This window comes from Hyperoodon ampullatus (assembly GCF_949752795.1).
Source record: "Hyperoodon ampullatus genome assembly, chromosome: 7".
In the NCBI taxonomy this organism is placed as follows: domain Eukaryota; kingdom Metazoa; phylum Chordata; class Mammalia; order Artiodactyla; family Ziphiidae; genus Hyperoodon; species Hyperoodon ampullatus.
The window spans coordinates 114,775,259-114,793,559 of NC_136920.1; positions in this window are offsets into that span (position 1 = coordinate 114,775,259).

Consider the following 18,301-nt stretch of genomic DNA (forward strand, 5'->3'; position numbering starts at 1 on the left):
TAATACATGATGTGAAGCTTCTGATAAAAAAATCACTAGGCCTGTAAAAAATTAAGAAAATGTGACCCACAACCAGGAAAAAAATCAGTAACCAGAGGAAATCCAGAAAAGATAAAATTTCAATAAAAACAAATATGATCACAGACTTAAAGAAAAGCATGACTAGAATAAGGAAATAAATGAGAGACATAAAACAAAACTAAGTGAAACTTCTAGAAATGAGCATATATTGTCTATAATAAAAAATCCATTGTCTGACATTAATCGCAGATTAGATATTGCAAAACAAAATATCAGTGACCTTGAAGACATAATATTAGAAACTATAAACTAAAATATATAGAGAAAAAGATGCCAAAAAAATGAACTGAGTTTCATTGCCTGTGAGACAATATCAATTGGTCTGACTTTCATGAATTTGAGTCTCAAAATGAGAAGTGAAAAAGTAGAGACAGAAAAAGAATTAAAGATGTAATGACTAAAGTTTTCTAAATTTGATAAACTACAAAGAGAAATATCCAAAGATATAATTACGCTGAGACATTTTAACACATCTCCCTCAATAACTGGTAGATCAAGACAAAATTCAAGGCTATGAAGCCTCTGCTTGATTTTCATGGGGCACTTGCTCTGGGGGAAGCCAATCAGCATGTAAGAAGTTCAACTATTCTGAGACTGCTGTCTGGAGATGCCACTTGCAGGCACTTGAAAACCTCAGATGAACTCCCAGCAGTTAGCCATCATCAACTCATAGCTATGTAAGTGAAATATATTAGATGTTAGTCCAGTTATGCCTTTAGCCAATATTTGGATATTATTCCATAAATGAAGCCAGTCAAGAACTATTCAGCTGTTCTTTCCCCAAATTCTTGACCCACAAAATAAAATTATCATTTAGAGTCACTAAATTTTGAGGTATTTTTAATCCAGAAATTGAATGTTGGAACAGTAGTTAAATCATAATTAAAAATTGTCACACATACTACAAACACAAATATATTTCCATAACCTCTACATTAAGATGACTTCCATAGTAAATTCTACTAATATTTTAGAAAGAAAACATGCAAACATTTCCAGTAACCACAATAAAATGATCAATTTCCACATTATTCCATGATGTTGGCTTAACTTTGTTGTAAAAACCTTATAAAGCCATGACATGAAATTTAAAAAAAAATAGATGTCAACTTCACTTTTGATCCAGGTTTCAAAAATCCTAATCAATATATTAACTAATTAGATACTAACAATAGACAGATGTTAGATAGATAGAGAGACAGATAATATGCCATGAGCCAATATTTTTTTTCTCCAGGAATACAGCATTATTTTGATATCTGAAAATGTATTGGAGTAATTTGACATATTATCAGAATAAAGGAGAAAAAATTAATACAATAGATTGAGGGAAAAAATGCAATAAAATTCAGCATCCAGCTGTGATAAACTGTCTTAGCAAACCAATTTTCCTACACATCAGCTGAGAGTGTAATCAAGTATAGCCACTGGGGAAAGTATCTTGACATTGTCTGGCAAATTTGTACATATCCCTACCCATTGTCCCCAAAATTTTACTCTTGGTTTATACTTGGTATACATGTACAAAAGCAATAAAATACATGTACGAAATTTTCTCTGCTGTACCATTTTAAAGGACCCCAAACTGGAAGCAATCCAAATACTCACCAACATTTGAATAAATAAATAAGTAGTGCTTTGTTCGTACAATGAGATGCTACATAGCAGTAAAGTAAACTATGTCAGTAAGACCATGGATTAATATCACATGCAAAATGTTGAATGAATAAAAGCCAGACACAAAAGAATATGCATCATACAGTACTATTTTTAAGCTTCCCAAAGTGATAAAATAATCTATACTTTTAAAATTCAAGGTACTGTTTTCATATGAGAAGGAGGTAGAAACGATTTACAACTGAAATATAGGAAACTTTGCATATGCTGGTAATGAACCATTTCTTGACCCGTGTTTATGTTTTCTCACATGTAGTCACTCTAACAAGCTGTAGTAGGCAGAATAAAGCCCTCCACACAAAGACGTTCCTGTCCAGATTCCTGAATCCTGTCAATATGTTACTTACATGACAAAGAGGAATTAAAGTTTACAGAGGCAATTAAGGTTGCTAATCAGCTGACCATGAGATAGAAAGATTATTCTGGATTATGGTAGGGTGGTTTAGGAGATGTAACCACACAGTGGAAGAGGGAAGCAGAAGAGTGAGAACCAGAGAGATGGTAGAATAAGAACAGTTGACCCCAAATGGCTGGCTTTGAAGGTGGAGGAATGGGGCCATGAACCAAGGAAGATGCGTGGTTTCTAGAAGCATCATCTTCTAGAGAATCCAGGAGGAACAGAACCATACTGACACTGATTTTAGCATAGTAAGATCCATTTCTGACTTCTGACCTCCAGAACTTGAAATTTTAAAATGGTATCTCCTACCCTTCAACTTTAAGTGCAATTTTAGAAAATTCTCTTATGATTCATTTCATATTTTAAATGAGTTTCATTTGGCTCTATGCTTTCACATTTTCTGGTAGAAAACTTATTAAAGAAGGAAAGGTGCTTCAAATATCCACTTTCCACAACACCTCAAATGCTTTAGTGGTTCAACAAATGCTTTTTAGGCAGAAAAAAAATGAATTCACTAACACTTATATGGCATTTAAAAATATTGCTTTGGTATTTTAATCCTCTCTGAAAAACTGCTGGTGGGTAGGATATAATTTATTTTATTTGGCATTTTGTTTGCTTGTTTGTTAATATGTATTTTATACTGAAAGTGCTATTTTAAAATATGCATATTTTGAACTAAAATCGCATTTTCCAAATAAATATTAATCTAAGTTACTTTTTGCATGCAACTTATTTTTAATTTCAGGAAGACAAATACATTTATTCATAAAGGTAGTGGTCGAGATGCTAAAATTAATGAAGATAGTGAGAGAACTAGTGTAAATTACTTCAAAATAGAAAACACACACATTTAAAAATAGAAGAAAATAATATTTAGAGAGTTTAACTTGAGTTGGTTATAATTAGAAGTAATTTTCAAAATATTTAATGCTTGGGAGACATAGGTACAGACCAACTAGAATATAATCAGTCTGTAGCACTGAATCAAGATCTTGGAGGATTTTACTGGTCTTGGCATTACTATTTTAATTTCTTTATTTGAGCAAATCCAGATTGACCCAAATCTGACCCAAGAGAGGGAGGAGAGATAAGACTAGTCATTATTTATCAACTGGTGGAAACGAATTTCTTTCTTTGAATAATGTGTATAGCTGTACCAGTGCATATAGGCTCAATAGCAAAACTAGTTATATATTTTAGTAGTAAAATCCTGACATAATGGAGTGCAAAATATTAACTTGTATATATTTTAGAATCACATCATTGCAGGGTTAATGAAATGTTGGGGGTGAGCGTATACTGTTAGCCAGCTAGTTTTTCTGGGTTTCATCTGCACACTTTCAAATCTGTTCAGTCCAAGCTGCAGTTTGGTACCATCTTATGGCTATTGACAGCTTTAGTATATATATTTATGGGGAAGATTCTGTATTCAATGTCTGACTGGGACTTCTGGGAAAGTGGAAACTCTTCTGAGAATCTTCCTGTTACAGGGCATCCATTACTTCAGCTCAAAGAATAAAGGGAAGAATCAGCTCAAAGTAGACTCTCATCATAAATACTCATCTTATATCTTTCAAATACTTGCTCCTCTATCCTGAACATATCTCCCACATCACTTCTCTCCTCTGAGAATATATAAACTTCAGCCACCACTTTGAATAATGGTTTCTGAGCAAGAAATGCCAGCCAATCAATAATCATCTCTTACCATCTCTGCTGGATGAAATGCAGACATACATTGGAGCTACCTTACATCACAGGAATGAGAGTGACACCCTAGGACAGTTGAGCAAAAAGAAAAAGAAGACTAGACTTATAATGAATTTACAGAATGTTTATATAATTCTCTGGCTTAATATATGAGAGAGAACATAACTTGGAACTTTAATGTCAATTGTGTTTTAAGTAGGTTTTATTTATCAGACACTGTGCTGAATTCATGGGTACATTATATATGGAAGAAGTTACACATTGTGTGTGACAAGTGTTATTATGGAAATAAACTGGCAGATAAGATTCACAGCAATGGTGGTGAAGGTGGTGTTTAGGGTTATGGGTGGCAGCATTCTCAGGAATGATTGTTCTATCTACAGTGCTTAGGCAATGTAAATTTCCATGGAGCAAATCTGAGAAGTAAGGACTCTGATACTTCTTTAAAAAAAAAAAAATCTTAGTTTTTAAATATCCTCTTTTAAAATTATTACTTATTTCTAAAGAAACATTTCACCAATTCCATTTGAAAATTTAGCACACATTATTTGTAGTTGAAATAGAATTCTTAACATATGATTGCTATGTACCACAATTACAGAAAAATAATCTAAAGAGAAGTGACTTTTCTAATGTATTTTAGTATTTAAGAGCTAGGTAAAATTACAGAACCAAATATGAATTGAATCAATAAAACATTGATTTATCACCCTAATCCTTTTTAAAACCTTTTTCTTTCTTCCTTTATATTTACTTTAGGCTTTTGTTTCTTAAGTCAAAAGGATCCAGACAGGATTTCATGCTTTTCCTAAAGTGGAGGCTGCACTCCCTCTCCAGTTTTGCACTTCTCCTGTCTCCCTCTCTGCCCTCATTCATTCTCATGAACATCCCAGGAGAGCCAATAGAAGAATCTCCCTTGTGTCAGTGGCTATCCGAGGTTCTACACTCTCCCTTTGTTAGGGAAACATTGACTGATACCATTCACCCTAGCCAGGCACAATAATAACTGCTTGCTTTAGTTACCTCACAACAGGAGGTCCTACCCAATAAGAACAATGATCTGACAAGCTGCTGCCAACAAGCTACCACAAACCAGAAGAAACTGGGAGGGGTCAAAAAGAGGGAGGAGACCCCAGTCCATATGACCAGCCAACATCCCAGAAACCCTCATTCTGGAATCCATCTCGGCTGAGAGGCACACACACCACCTGGAAGGACCCCGAGTCAGACCAAATATGACAGCAAGCAAGATGGTTGGCCAGAGACAACACAGAAACTAACCCCACTACTATAAAACCTGAGACTGTGAGCAGACCACGTGACAGAGTGGTTCTCCTGGGTTCCTTACCCTGCTGCTCTCCACTTGATCACACCTTTCAATAAAGTATTTTGCTTTGTCAGTATGTGTGTCTCCTCGGACAATTCATTTCCGAATGTTAGACAAGAGCCCACACTTGGGCCCTGGAAGACGTTCCCTTCCCATAGCACATTCAGCCCATTCATTAACAATCTTAATCCTCCTTCCCTGAGTGGCTGGCTGGGCCAGAGAAAGAGAGACCGAGAGAGAGAGACAGAGGTGGCTGCAAGGAGGCATAACAGTAAACTGGGAAGTAGACTACTGAGTTCACACCTGGCTGTGGTTTTGCATCTCATCAAGGAGCTCCTCCTCATACAGGTACTTGTTAAAAGGAAATATGATGATCCAAAGGTAAACTTTCATTACAACATATCCTTAAAAGTATTGCCCAATGTTTTATTACTGACAGGGTGTTCCTGGATTACTTTGAACCTGACACCGTCCCCCCCCACACACACACAAAAGTGGCATACGTGTGGATGAAAGGCTCTTGGTGCAGCAGCCAGGCATCAGGGCTGTGCCTCTGAGGTGGAAGAGACAAATTCAGGACAACGGTCCACAAGAGACCACCCAGCTCTGTGTAATATCAAATGGCAAAAATCCCCCAGAGATCTCAATCTCGATGCCATGACCCAGCTTCAATCAACGACCAGGAAGCTACAGTGATGAAAACCCTATGCAAAACAACTAGCAAGACAGGAAGACAAACTCATCCATTAGCAGAGAGGCTGCCTAAAATCATAATAAGGCCACAGACACCCCAAAACACACCATCAGACGTGGACCTGCCCACCAGAAAGACAAGATCCAGCCTCATCCACCAGAAATAGGAACTAGTCCCCTCCACCAGGAAGCCTACACAACCCACTGAACCAACCTTGGCCACTGGGGACAGACACCAAAAACAAAGGCAATTATGAATGTGCAGCCTGAGAAAAGGAGAACCCAAACACAGGAAGTTAAGAAAAATGAAAAGACAAAAAAAAAAACAAAAAAAAAAACTAACACAGCAGATGAAGGAACAAGGCAAAAACCCACCAGACCTAAAAAATGAAGACGAAATAGGCAGTCTACCTGAAAAATATTTCAGAATAATGATAGTAAAGTTGATCCAAAATCTTGGTAATAGAAAAGAGAAAATATAAGAAATGTTTAACAAGAACCTAGAAGAAATAAAGAGCAAACAAACAGTGATGAACAACACAATAGATGAAATTAAAAAGATGCTAGAATGGATCAATAGCAGAATAAATAAGGCAGAAGAACGGATAAGTGACCTGGAAGATAAAATAGTGGAAATAAATACAGCAGATCAGAAAAAAGAAAAAGAAAAAAAAAAGAATTAAGGACAGTTTGAGAGACCTCTGGGACAACATTAAATGCCCCAACATTTGAATTATAAGGGTCCCAGAAGAAGAAGACAAAAAGAAAGGGAGTGTGAAAATATTTGAAGAGATTATAACTGAAAACTTACCTAATATGGGAAAGGAAATAGTTAATCAATTCCAGGAAGCACAGAGAGTCCCAGACAGGATAAATCCAAGGAGAAACACACCAAGACACATATTAATCAAACTATCAAAAATTAAACACAAAGAAAAAATATTTAAGACGGCAAGGGAAAAACAACATATAACACACAAGGGAATCCCCATAAGGTTAAAAGCTGATCTTTCAGCAGAAACTCTGCAAGCCAGAAGCGAGTGGCAGGACATACTTACAGTGATGAAGGAGAAAAACCTACAACCAAGATTACTCTACCCAGCAAGGATCTCATTCAAATTGGATGGAGAAATTAGAACCTTTAGAGACAAGCAAAAGCTAAGAGAATTCAGCACCACCAAACCAGCTCTACAACAAATGCTAAAGGAACTTTTCTAGCAGCAGACACAAGAGAAGGTAAAGACCTACAATAACAAACCCAAAACAATTAATACAATGGTAATAGGAACATACATATTGATAATTACCTTAAATGCAAATGGATTAAATGCTCCAACCAAGAGACATAGAATGGCTGAATGGATATGAAAACAAGATTCGTATATATGCTGTCTACAAGAGACCCACTTCAGATCTAGGGACACATACAGACTGACATTGAGGAGGTGGAAAAGATATACCATGAAAATGGAAATCAAAAGAAAGTTAGAGTAGCAATTCTTATATCAGACAAAATAGACTTTAAAACAAAGACTATTACAAGACACAAAGAAGGACACAATATAATGATCAAGGAATTGATCCAAGAGGATGATAAAACAATTGTAAACATGTATGCACCCAATATAAGAGCACCTCAATACATAAGGCAAAAAAGGGGAAATCGACAGTAACACATTCATAGTAGGGGACTTTAACACCCCACTTTCACCAATGGACAAATCATCCAAAATGCAAATAAATAAGGAAACACAAGCTTTAAATGATACATTAAACAAGATGGACTTTGTTGATAGTTATAGTACATTCCACCCAAAAATAACAGACTACACATTCTTCTCAAGTGCTCATGGAACATTCTCAAGGATAGATCATACCTTGGGTCACAAACCAAGCCTTGGTAAATTTAAGAAAATTGAAATTGTATTAAGTATCTTTTCCTACAACAAAGCTATGAGACTAGATATCAATTACAGGAAAAAAACTGTAAAAAATACAAACACATGGAGGCTAAACAATACACTACTTAATAACCAAGAGATCACTGAAGAAATCAAAGAGGAAATCAAGAAATACCTAGAAACAAATGACAATGAAAACACAATGACCCAAAACCTATGGGATGCAGTAAAAGCAGTTCTAAGATGGAAGTTTATAGCAATACAAACCTACCTTAAGAAACAAGAAACATCTCAAATAAACAACCTAAACTTACACCTAAAGCAATTAGAGAAAGAAACCCCCCCCCAAAAAAAAATCACAAAGTTAACAGAAAGAAAGAAATCATAAAGATAAGATCAGAAATAAATGAAAAATAAATGAAGGAAATGATAGCAAAGATCAATAAAACTAAAAGCTGGTTCTAGGAGAAGATAAATAAAATTAATAAACCATTAACCAGACTCATCAAGAAAGAAAGGGACAAGACTCAATAGAATTAGAAATGAAAAAGGGGAAGTAACAACTGACACTGCAGAAAGACAAAGGATCATGAGAGATTACAAGAAATTCTATGCCAATAAAATGGACAACCTGGAAGAAATGGACAAATCTTAGAAATGCACAACCTTCCAAGACTGAACCAGGAAGAAATAGAAAATATGAACAGACCAATTCCAAGCACTGAAATTGAAACTATGATTAAAAATCTTCCAACAAACAAAGCCAAGGACCAGATGGCTTCACAGGCAAATTCTATCAAACATTTAGAAAAGAGCTAACACCTATCCTTCTCAAACTCTTCCATAATAGAGCAGAGGGAGGACCACTCTGAAACTCTTTCTACAAGGCCACAATCACCCTGATAACAAAAACCATCAAAGATGTCACAAAGAAAGAAAACTACAGGCCCATATCACTGATTAATATATATGCAAGAATCCTCAACAAAATAGTAGCAAACAGCACATTAAAAACATCATACACCATGATCAATTGGGGTTTATCCCAAGAATACAAGGATCCTTCAATATAAGCAAATCAATCAATGTGATACACCATATTAACAAATTGAAGGAGAACAACCATATGATCATCAAAATAGATGCAGAGAAAGCTTTCAACAAATTCAACACTGATTAAAGATAAAAACCTTCCAGAAAGTAGGCATAGAAAGAACTTTCCTCAACAAAATAAAGGCCATATATGACAAACTCACAGCCAAATTCATTCTCAGTGGTGAAAAACAAAAACCATTTCCACTAAGATCAGGAATAAGACAAGGTCGCACACTCTCACCACTATTATTCAACATAGTTTGGGAAGTTTTAGCCACAGCAATCATAGAAGAAAATGAAATAAAAGGAATCTATATTGGAAAAGAAGAAGTAAAGCTGTCACTCTTTGCAGATGGCATGATACTATACATAGAGAATCCTAAAGATGCTACCAGAAAACTACTAGAGCTAATCAATGAATCTGGAAAAGCAGCAGGATACAAAATTAATGCACAGAAATCTCTTGCATTCCTATACACTAATGATGAAAAATCTGAAAGTGAAATTAAGAAAACACTCCCATTTACCACTGAAACAAAAAGAATAAAATATCTAGGAATAAACTTCCCTAAGGAGACAAAGGACCTGTATGCAGAAAATTATAAGACACTGATGAAAGAAATTAAAGATGATACAAATAGATGGAGAGATATACCATGTTAACTTTTCACCATTGAGAATGATGTTAGCTGTGGGTTTGAGGTATATGGCCTTTACTATGTGGAGGTAAGTTACCCCTATTCCCACTTTCTAGAGAGCTTTTATAAATGGGTATTGAATTTTCTCAAAAGCTTTTTCCACATCAATTGAGATGATCATATGGATTTTATTCTTCAGTTTGTTAATGTGGTGTATCACACTAAGGGAGAGTAGGGGTCAGGGAGGGAAGGATTGCGAGTTTGGGATTAGTAGATGCAAAGTTTTATATATAGGATGGATAAACAACATTGTCTTACTATATAGCACAGGGAACTATAATCAATATCCTGTGATAAACTATAATGGAAAAGAATATGAAAAAGAATATATATGTATAAGTGAGTCACTTTGCTATACAGCAGAAATTAACACAATGTTGTAAATCAACTATACTTCAATAAAATTCAAAAGACAAAACACATTGATTTGCAATATTGAAGAATCCTTGCATCCCTGGGATAAATCCCACTTGAGCATGTTGGATGATCCTTTTAATATATTGTTGGATTCTCTTTGCTAGTATTTTGTTGAGCTTTTTGAATCTATGTTCATTTTTGAATCTATGTTCATCAATGATATTGGCCTGTAATTTTCTTTTTTTGTGATACCTTTGTCTGGTTTTGGTATCAGGGTGATGGTGGCTTCATAGAATGAGCTTGATAGTGCTCCTTATGCTATTTTTTGGAACAGTTTCAGAAGTATAGATGTTAACTCTTCTCTTAATGTTTGATAGAATTCCCCTGTGAAGCCATCTGACTTTTGTTTGCTGGAAGTTTTTTAATCACTGTTTCAATTTCAGCACTTGTGAATTACCTGTTCATATTTTTTACTTCTTCCTGGTTCAGTCTTAGATGGTTGTACCTGTCTAAGAATTTGTCCATTTCTTCTATGTTGTCCATTTTTTTGGCATATAGTTGTTTGTAGTAATCTCTAATGATCTTTTTTATTTCCATGGTGTCAGTTGTAACTCCTCTTTTATATCTAATTTTATTGATTTGAGCTCTCTCCCTTTTTTCTTGGTGAGTCTGGCTAAAGGCTGATGTATTTTGTTTATCTACTTAAAGAACAAGATTTTAGTTTTACTGATCTTTGCTATTGTTTTCTTCATTTCTGTTTCATTTATTTCTGCTCTGATCTTTATGGTTTCTTTCCTTCTACTAAATTTGAGTTTTCTTTATTCCTCTTTCTCTAGTTTCTTTAGGTGTAAGATTAAGTCATTTATTTGAGATTTTTTTCTTGTTTCCTGAGGTAAGATTGTATTGCTATAAACTTCCCTCTTAGAACTGCTTCTGCTGTGTCCCAAAGGTTTTGGGTCATCGTGTTTTCATTGTCATTTGTCTCTAGGTATTTTTTGATTTCCTCTTTCATTCCTTCAGTGATCCATTTATTTTTTGTAACGTATTGTTTAGCCTCCATGTGTTTGTGTTTTTTACATCATTTTTCTGTAATTAATTTCTAATCCCATAGCAGTGTGGTCAGAAAAGATGTCTGATATGATTTCAGTTTTCTTAAGTTTGCCAAGGCTTGATTTGTGGCCCAAGATGTTATCTATCCTGGAGAATGTTACATGTGCAATTGAGAAGAAAGTGTATGCTGCTGCTTTTGGATGGAGTGTTCTATAAATATCAATTTTCAGTCTTGTCTAGTGTGTCATTTAAGACCTGGATTTCCTTATTGCTTTTCTGTCAAGATGATGTGTACATTTATGGGAGTTGGGTATTAAAGTCACCCAATATTATTGTGCTACAGTTGATTTCACCTTTTATGGCATTTGCTTTATATATTGACATGGTCCTATATTGGGTGCATATACATTTACAAATATTATATCCTCTTCTTGGATTAATCCTTTGAGCAGTATGTAGTGTCCTGTTTTGTCTCTTGTAATATTCTTTATTTTAAAGTCTATTTTGTCTGATAGGAGTATTGCTACTCCATCTTTCTTTTAATTTCTATTGGCACAAAATGCCGTTTTCCATGCCCTCACTTTCAGTCTGTAAGAGTCCCTAGATCTGAAGTGGGTCTCTTGTAGACAGCAAATACATGTGTCTTGTTTTTGTATCCATTCAGCCAGTCTATGTCTTTTGTTTGGAGCATTTAATCTATTTACATTTAAGGTAATTATTGATATGAATGTTCTTATTGCCATTTTTCAAATTATTTTGGATTTGTTTTTGAACACCTTTATTTTTTCTTCCTCTTTTGTTCTATTCTCTTGTGATTTGATATCTATCTAGGATATACCATGTTTTCAGATTGGAAGAATCTATATTGTCAAAATAAATATATTACCCAAGGCAACCTACAGATTCAATGCAATCCCTAACAAATTACCAATGGCATTTTTCACAGAAATAAACCAAAATATTGTAAAATTTATATGGAAACACAAAAGACCCCAAGTAGCCAAAGCAATAGAAGGAAGAAAAACAAAGCTGGAGGAATCAAACTCCAATGACTTTAGACTATACTAGAAAGCTACAGTCATCAAAACAATATACTACTCAAAGAAAACAAAATATAGATCAATGAAACAAGATAGAAAGCCCATAAATCAGCCCACACACCTATGGTCAACTAATCCATGAAAAGGAGGCAAGAATATACAATGTAGAAAAGGCAGTCTCTTTAATAAGTTGTGCTGGGAAAACTGGACAGCTACATGTAAAAAAATGCAATTAGAACAATCTCTAACATCACACAGAAAAGTTATACTCAAAATGTATCATAGACCTAAATGTAAGACTGTATAATATAAAACTCTTAGAGGAAAACAAAGGCAGAACACTTTTTGACATAAATTGCAGCATATCACTTTTTGTCCACCTCCTAGAGTAATGAAAATAAAAATGAAAATAAAGAAATTGGAGCTAATTAAACATTAAAGCTTCTGCACAGCAAAGCAAACCATAAACAAAATGAAAAGGCAACACCTAGAATGGGATAAAATATTTGCAAATGAAGCAACTGGCAAGGGATTAATCTCCAAAATATAAAACAGCTCATGCAGCTCTATGTCAAAAAAACAAACAACCCAATACAAAAATGGGCAGAAGATCTAAATAAACGTTTCTCTGAAGAAGACATACAGATGGCCAAAAAGCACATGAAAAGATGTTCAACGTCACTAATTATCACTGAAATGCAAATCAAAACTACAATAAGGTATCACCTCACACCAGTCAGAATGGCCATCATCAAAAAGTCTACAAATAATAAGTGCTGGAGACGATGTGGAGAAAAGGGAACTCTCCTCACTGCTGGTGGAAATGTAAATTGATACAACCATTACGGAGAAGAGTATGGAGGTTTCTTAAAAAAACTAAAAATAGAAATACCATATGATCCAGCAACCCCACTCCTCAACATATATCCAGAGAAAGTTCTAATTCAAAAAGATACAGGCACCCCAATGTTCATAGCGGCACTATTTACAATAGCCAGGACATGGAAACAACCTAAATGTCCATCAACAGATGAATGGATAAAGAAGATGTGGTACTTATATACAATGGAATATTACTAAGCCACAAAAATGAATGAAATAATGCCATTTGAATCAACATTCATGGACCTAGAGATTATCATACTAAGTGAAGTATGTCAGACAGAGAAAGACAAATATCATATGATATTGCTTATATGTGGAATCTAAAAAATTATACAAATGAACTTATTTATAAAACAGAAATAGAGTCAGATTTAATAAACAAGTTTATGGTTACTAGGGTGAAAAGAGGGAGAGGGATAAATTGCAAGGATGGAATTGACATATACACACTACTATATGTAAAATAGATAACTAATAAGGATCTACTGCATAGCACAGCAAACTCTACTAAATACTCTGTAATGACCTATATGGGAAAAGAATCTAAAAAAGAGTGGATATATGTATATGTATAACAGATTCATTTTGCTGTACAGCAGAAACAAACACATCATTGTAAATCAACTATACTCGATTAAAAATTAAAATAAAATAAAATAAAATAAAACTGAGAGGAGTTAGGAAAGTTTACAGAGATGTAAGAAAAAAATAGAGACATTAACAGAAGAGAAGGATTAAAAAAGAAAGAATGGGTTCAGATGTTAAGTACTCTAAAAGATCAAATGCAATGAGGACACGAACTCTTTTTTGATGTAGAGATATGGAAGTTATTGATCAGCATAGCAAGGGTCATTTAAATATAGTGACACCACACTTAGAGCAAATTAATAAGTTTGGGTGTTGATGTAATCAAATTAAAGATTTTCAAACTTTTTTTATTTTAAGTTTGGCTGTTAAGGTGAGTGAGAATTTAGAAAGAACTCTTTATTAATTTATTAAATGTGAATAGGTGAAGTAAAAAGAGAAAAAGTGAGACAAAGAAGTTCCCTTAAACTAGTATGGAAAACACACACAAACAAGGATGGCAAGGCTACAAAAGAGAAGAAATTATTCACACTACAGGGTAAAAACGGGATAAGGATTAAAGGAAAATTGCCAAGAATATAAAAAATTAAATACAATTTTAACAAGTGTTCATAGATTAAAAAGTTGATTTATTAATAACATCCTCATTTTAACTATTGCTTTCTTTGGAAAAAATACTAAAATAGTTACTATAATATAAATACTAAAATAAAATAGTTACTAAAATAGTTATTATATTTTAGGTTTTGATTGCTAATTAGTGGAGGTGAGAAACATTTGCAATCACTCAGATAACACTTTGTAAGATGTCTTCCATTCCAGGAACCAAAGTTGGCTTTTTTCACCCTCCCATTGTTTGTGCTGCATTTTCTCCCTAATACCTCTAGTTTACATTTTCCATAGTTGTCATTGTCATCATAAGACTGAACTTGTTACATCATAAAGTACTCACGTGCAGTAGACTGACTTCAAATGTAGTCATATTTTAAATTGTCTTAGAAAGAAAAGTAGAACTGAAAGTGGTAACTCAAGCCATTGTATTATTTCTATTTTAGTTATATTAACAGAATAAAAAATATCTTGACAATATGCTAACATAGTAAATATTGGTAATAATAATCGTTATTAATTTTGTGACAGTTGTCAAAATGTCTCTAAATTTTTTTAAAGTGACAGAAAGTATAATTCATTTAATTTATTTACTCATCTATTCATGCTAAATGTTTAGCATAATTTCTGAATGTACTCATTTTCAGAATAGATAATTTAAAAGGACAAAACTAAAAGGATAATATTTAATTTGTTTTATCACCATATTTACATTTTAAGTAGGTCATTTATATAGAGCCTTGTGCTATAGAAAGCAGTTTCAAAAACGAAGCCATTAATCTCTGTATCCTTGTACAATGGTTGGATATTTTTACTGTTTTTGAAAAGATGAGCACAATACCCAGTAAATTTAAGGACCTTGCAGACCCTCCTTGTTAATGAATGGTGAAGCCAATACTGAGAATCTAGTCTGTGGCTCCGCAAAGTAGATATATGGCTAACTAAAAGTAAAGTGTCTACCTTCTTTCTTTAAAATTTAAAATTATTATTGCTATTAGATCTTGTAGGCACGCTGTGTTTTAAAAATTATGATCAAAAAACAATAATGATATAATTTGGGGAAGATGTAATTTTAGACATTCTGCATTTTAGTAACTATTCACACTCTCACTCAGGACACTGAACTTTCAAACATGTACAATATGTTAAAGATGAACAACTCAAACACTCACATTAAAATCCTTCATTAACATTCCATTTTACTTAGAATAAACTATAAATTTCTTAAAATGACTTATAAAACTCTTTATATCAGACCTCTATCTACCTGTGTTAATTAGGATTTGTTTTGGCACTTAAAACTGAAAATCCTGAAGTAACAATGACTTTAATAAACAAGGTATTTATTTCTCACTTAAAAACCCCAAGGTAGGAAGCACAGGGTTGACACAAGAGATGCATGAATTTATTAACAGTTCATGGTTCTTCCAGCTCACCTTTCTGCTATCTCTTTTATGTGGCTCTCAGCCTAATGGCCCAAGGTGGCCATTAGAGCATCTTTTTTTTAAGACAGAGTTAAGAGTAGAATAATGTGTCAAGGAAAATCTTGGAATTCTGTCACTAGAGGAGAATGAGAATGTTTGAGGGCAACTAGCAGTCTATGTTCCACAATTTCTACTAACCTCCTGTATATTCTACTTCTTAATTACTGTTTTCCACCCATTTTGCCCCTCTGTCAGTTCCTTCAACACATCCAGATATTTTCTGCCCTGTCTTTTCCAGCACTGCTTAAAAACACATTCCACAGTCATACACATGACTTGCTTTTGTTCATCTTTAGAATAACAGTGAAAGAATCATTTTCAATGTTTTTGATATCATTTTTGATATATTTTAAATGATTTTTAATATTTAATCACTTAACAGAACATTTTACCTCATTCACTTTTTTTTAAGATCTTTATTGGAGTACAATTGCTTTACATTGTTGTGTTAGTTGCTGCTGTATAACAAAGTGAATCAGCTATACGTATACATAGATCCTCATATCCCCTCCCTCTCACGTCTCCCTCCCACCCTCCCTATCCCACCCCTTTAGGTGGTCAAAATGCACCATGCTGATCTCCCTGTGTTATGCAGCTGCTTCTCACTAGCTATCTATTTTACATGTGGTAATGTATATATGTTAATGCCACTCTCTCACTCCGTCTCAGCTTCCCCATCTCTGTGTCCTCAAGTCCATTCTCTACATCTGCGTCTTTATTCCTGTCCTAACCCTAGGTTCTCTGGAACAATTTTTCTTTTTTTAGATTCCATATATATGTGTTAGCATATGGTATTTGTTTTTCTCTTTTTTGCAATTCAAAACCACAATGAGGTATGACCTCACACCGGTCAGAATGGCCATCATCAAAAAATCTAGAAACAATAAATGCTGGAGAGGTTGTGGAGAAAATGGAACCCTCTTGCACTGCTGGTGGGAATGTAAATTGATACAGCCACTATGGAAAACACTATGGAGGTTTCTTAATAAACTAAAAATAGAACCACCTTATGACCCTGCAATCCCACTCCTGGACATATACCCTGAGAAAATCATAAATCAAAACTTGTCATGTGCCATGATGTTCATTGTAACACTATTTACAATAGTCAGGACCTCATTCACTTTTTTGGGCACTGTATTCATATTTTTAGAGTATTTATCAAGCTTTAATTATAGACTTAATAAAGAGATAAATATAGATATATTTCTATATAGCTGTGTACAGAAAAAGAAATAGTTCTAGATATATATATATATAGGTGTGATCATATAAACATAGACTATTAAAGGTGAAGTCAGTTCTGAAGATGTACTAACCCATTATTCTCTCTATCTCTAATCTGTCCTTCTTCTTCTTCTTCTTCTTCTTTTTTTTTTTTTTTTTTTTTTGCCTGAAGGAGCTTGTGTAAAGAGAGATAACTTCTAACTGTGGTAATAAACACACACACACACACACACACACACTATTTTAGCCATAAAGAGAATCATATTTTGCTACCAGTTCACCAAACCCCAATTCTCTCTGGAAAAGGTGATCCTTATGCATGCAGTGAATTGTATAACAAAAAGGAAACTTGAGATTAGTGAATCTATATATTTTATAATAGACAATAAGCATGCCAACACTTTACACTGGAGGGAGACATTTCCTTATTATACCTTGTAGTTATTTTTTAAAATTTTTATTGGAGTACAATTAGTTGATTTACAGTGTGTTCTATTTTCTGCTGTACACCAAATTGAATCATTTATACATATATCCACTATTTTTTAGATTCTTTTTCCATATAGATCCATACAGTTAAAATGCCTTCACTTTTTCTTCCCAGGCAATTTGCTATACCAATATCCTTGAAAAAATAGTTTGCATCAAAGGACTATTAATGCATCCTTCACAAGATGTCAGAAACCTACAGATAATTATCTCACATCAATATGCAAAGATGCTCAGGAATTTTAAATCAGAAGGAGGTCGAGATGTTGGATTAGGAGGACACTGAGCTCACCCCTCTGATGAAAGCATCAAAAATACTTCTACATGTGGAACAACTCTTACTGAAAACAAGCTGGAGACTGGCAGAAAGGCTCTTCTACAACCAAGGCTGTGAAGAAAGATCCACATAGAGTCAGTAAAGGCAGGAGAAACAATCAGGTCAGGACCCATGTCCCTAGAAGACGACTCAGAAGAAGAGTAGCATATCACAGGCTCAGGGATCCTCCCAAGGGTGGGAGGGGTTTGAGTCACATACCAGGAACCTCAGTCTTGGGGGTCTGACACTAGAAAGATGAGTTCCTTTAGCTGGTTTGAGAATCAGTGGGATTTATCAGAGAGCTGTAAGAAACTGAGACTCTAATCATGAAGAGTAAACACACACTTGCTTATTCCCAAGAACAAGATGGAGGAAGCAGATTGAAATTGCTTGGGGCTCTGATGAACTTTCTGGGACTGTCCCAGCATGCACCTTGGCCCATACCAGGCACTGCACCCGCCCCTCTTACTCCAGTGCTGCTCACTACTGGAGTAAAGGTGACATTTCTGGGGGCGAGGGGAAGATTGCACATTTAGAGGGAATAAAATCAGCTTGTACCCAAACCTCAGGGCTTCTTCTCCAGCACCTTGGGCCCCAATCCCACCCCTGATAAAACTGATTGCCATTGAGCATTGGAGAAGCCACAGCTCACTTTTGGCCCTGACTCTAGCTTC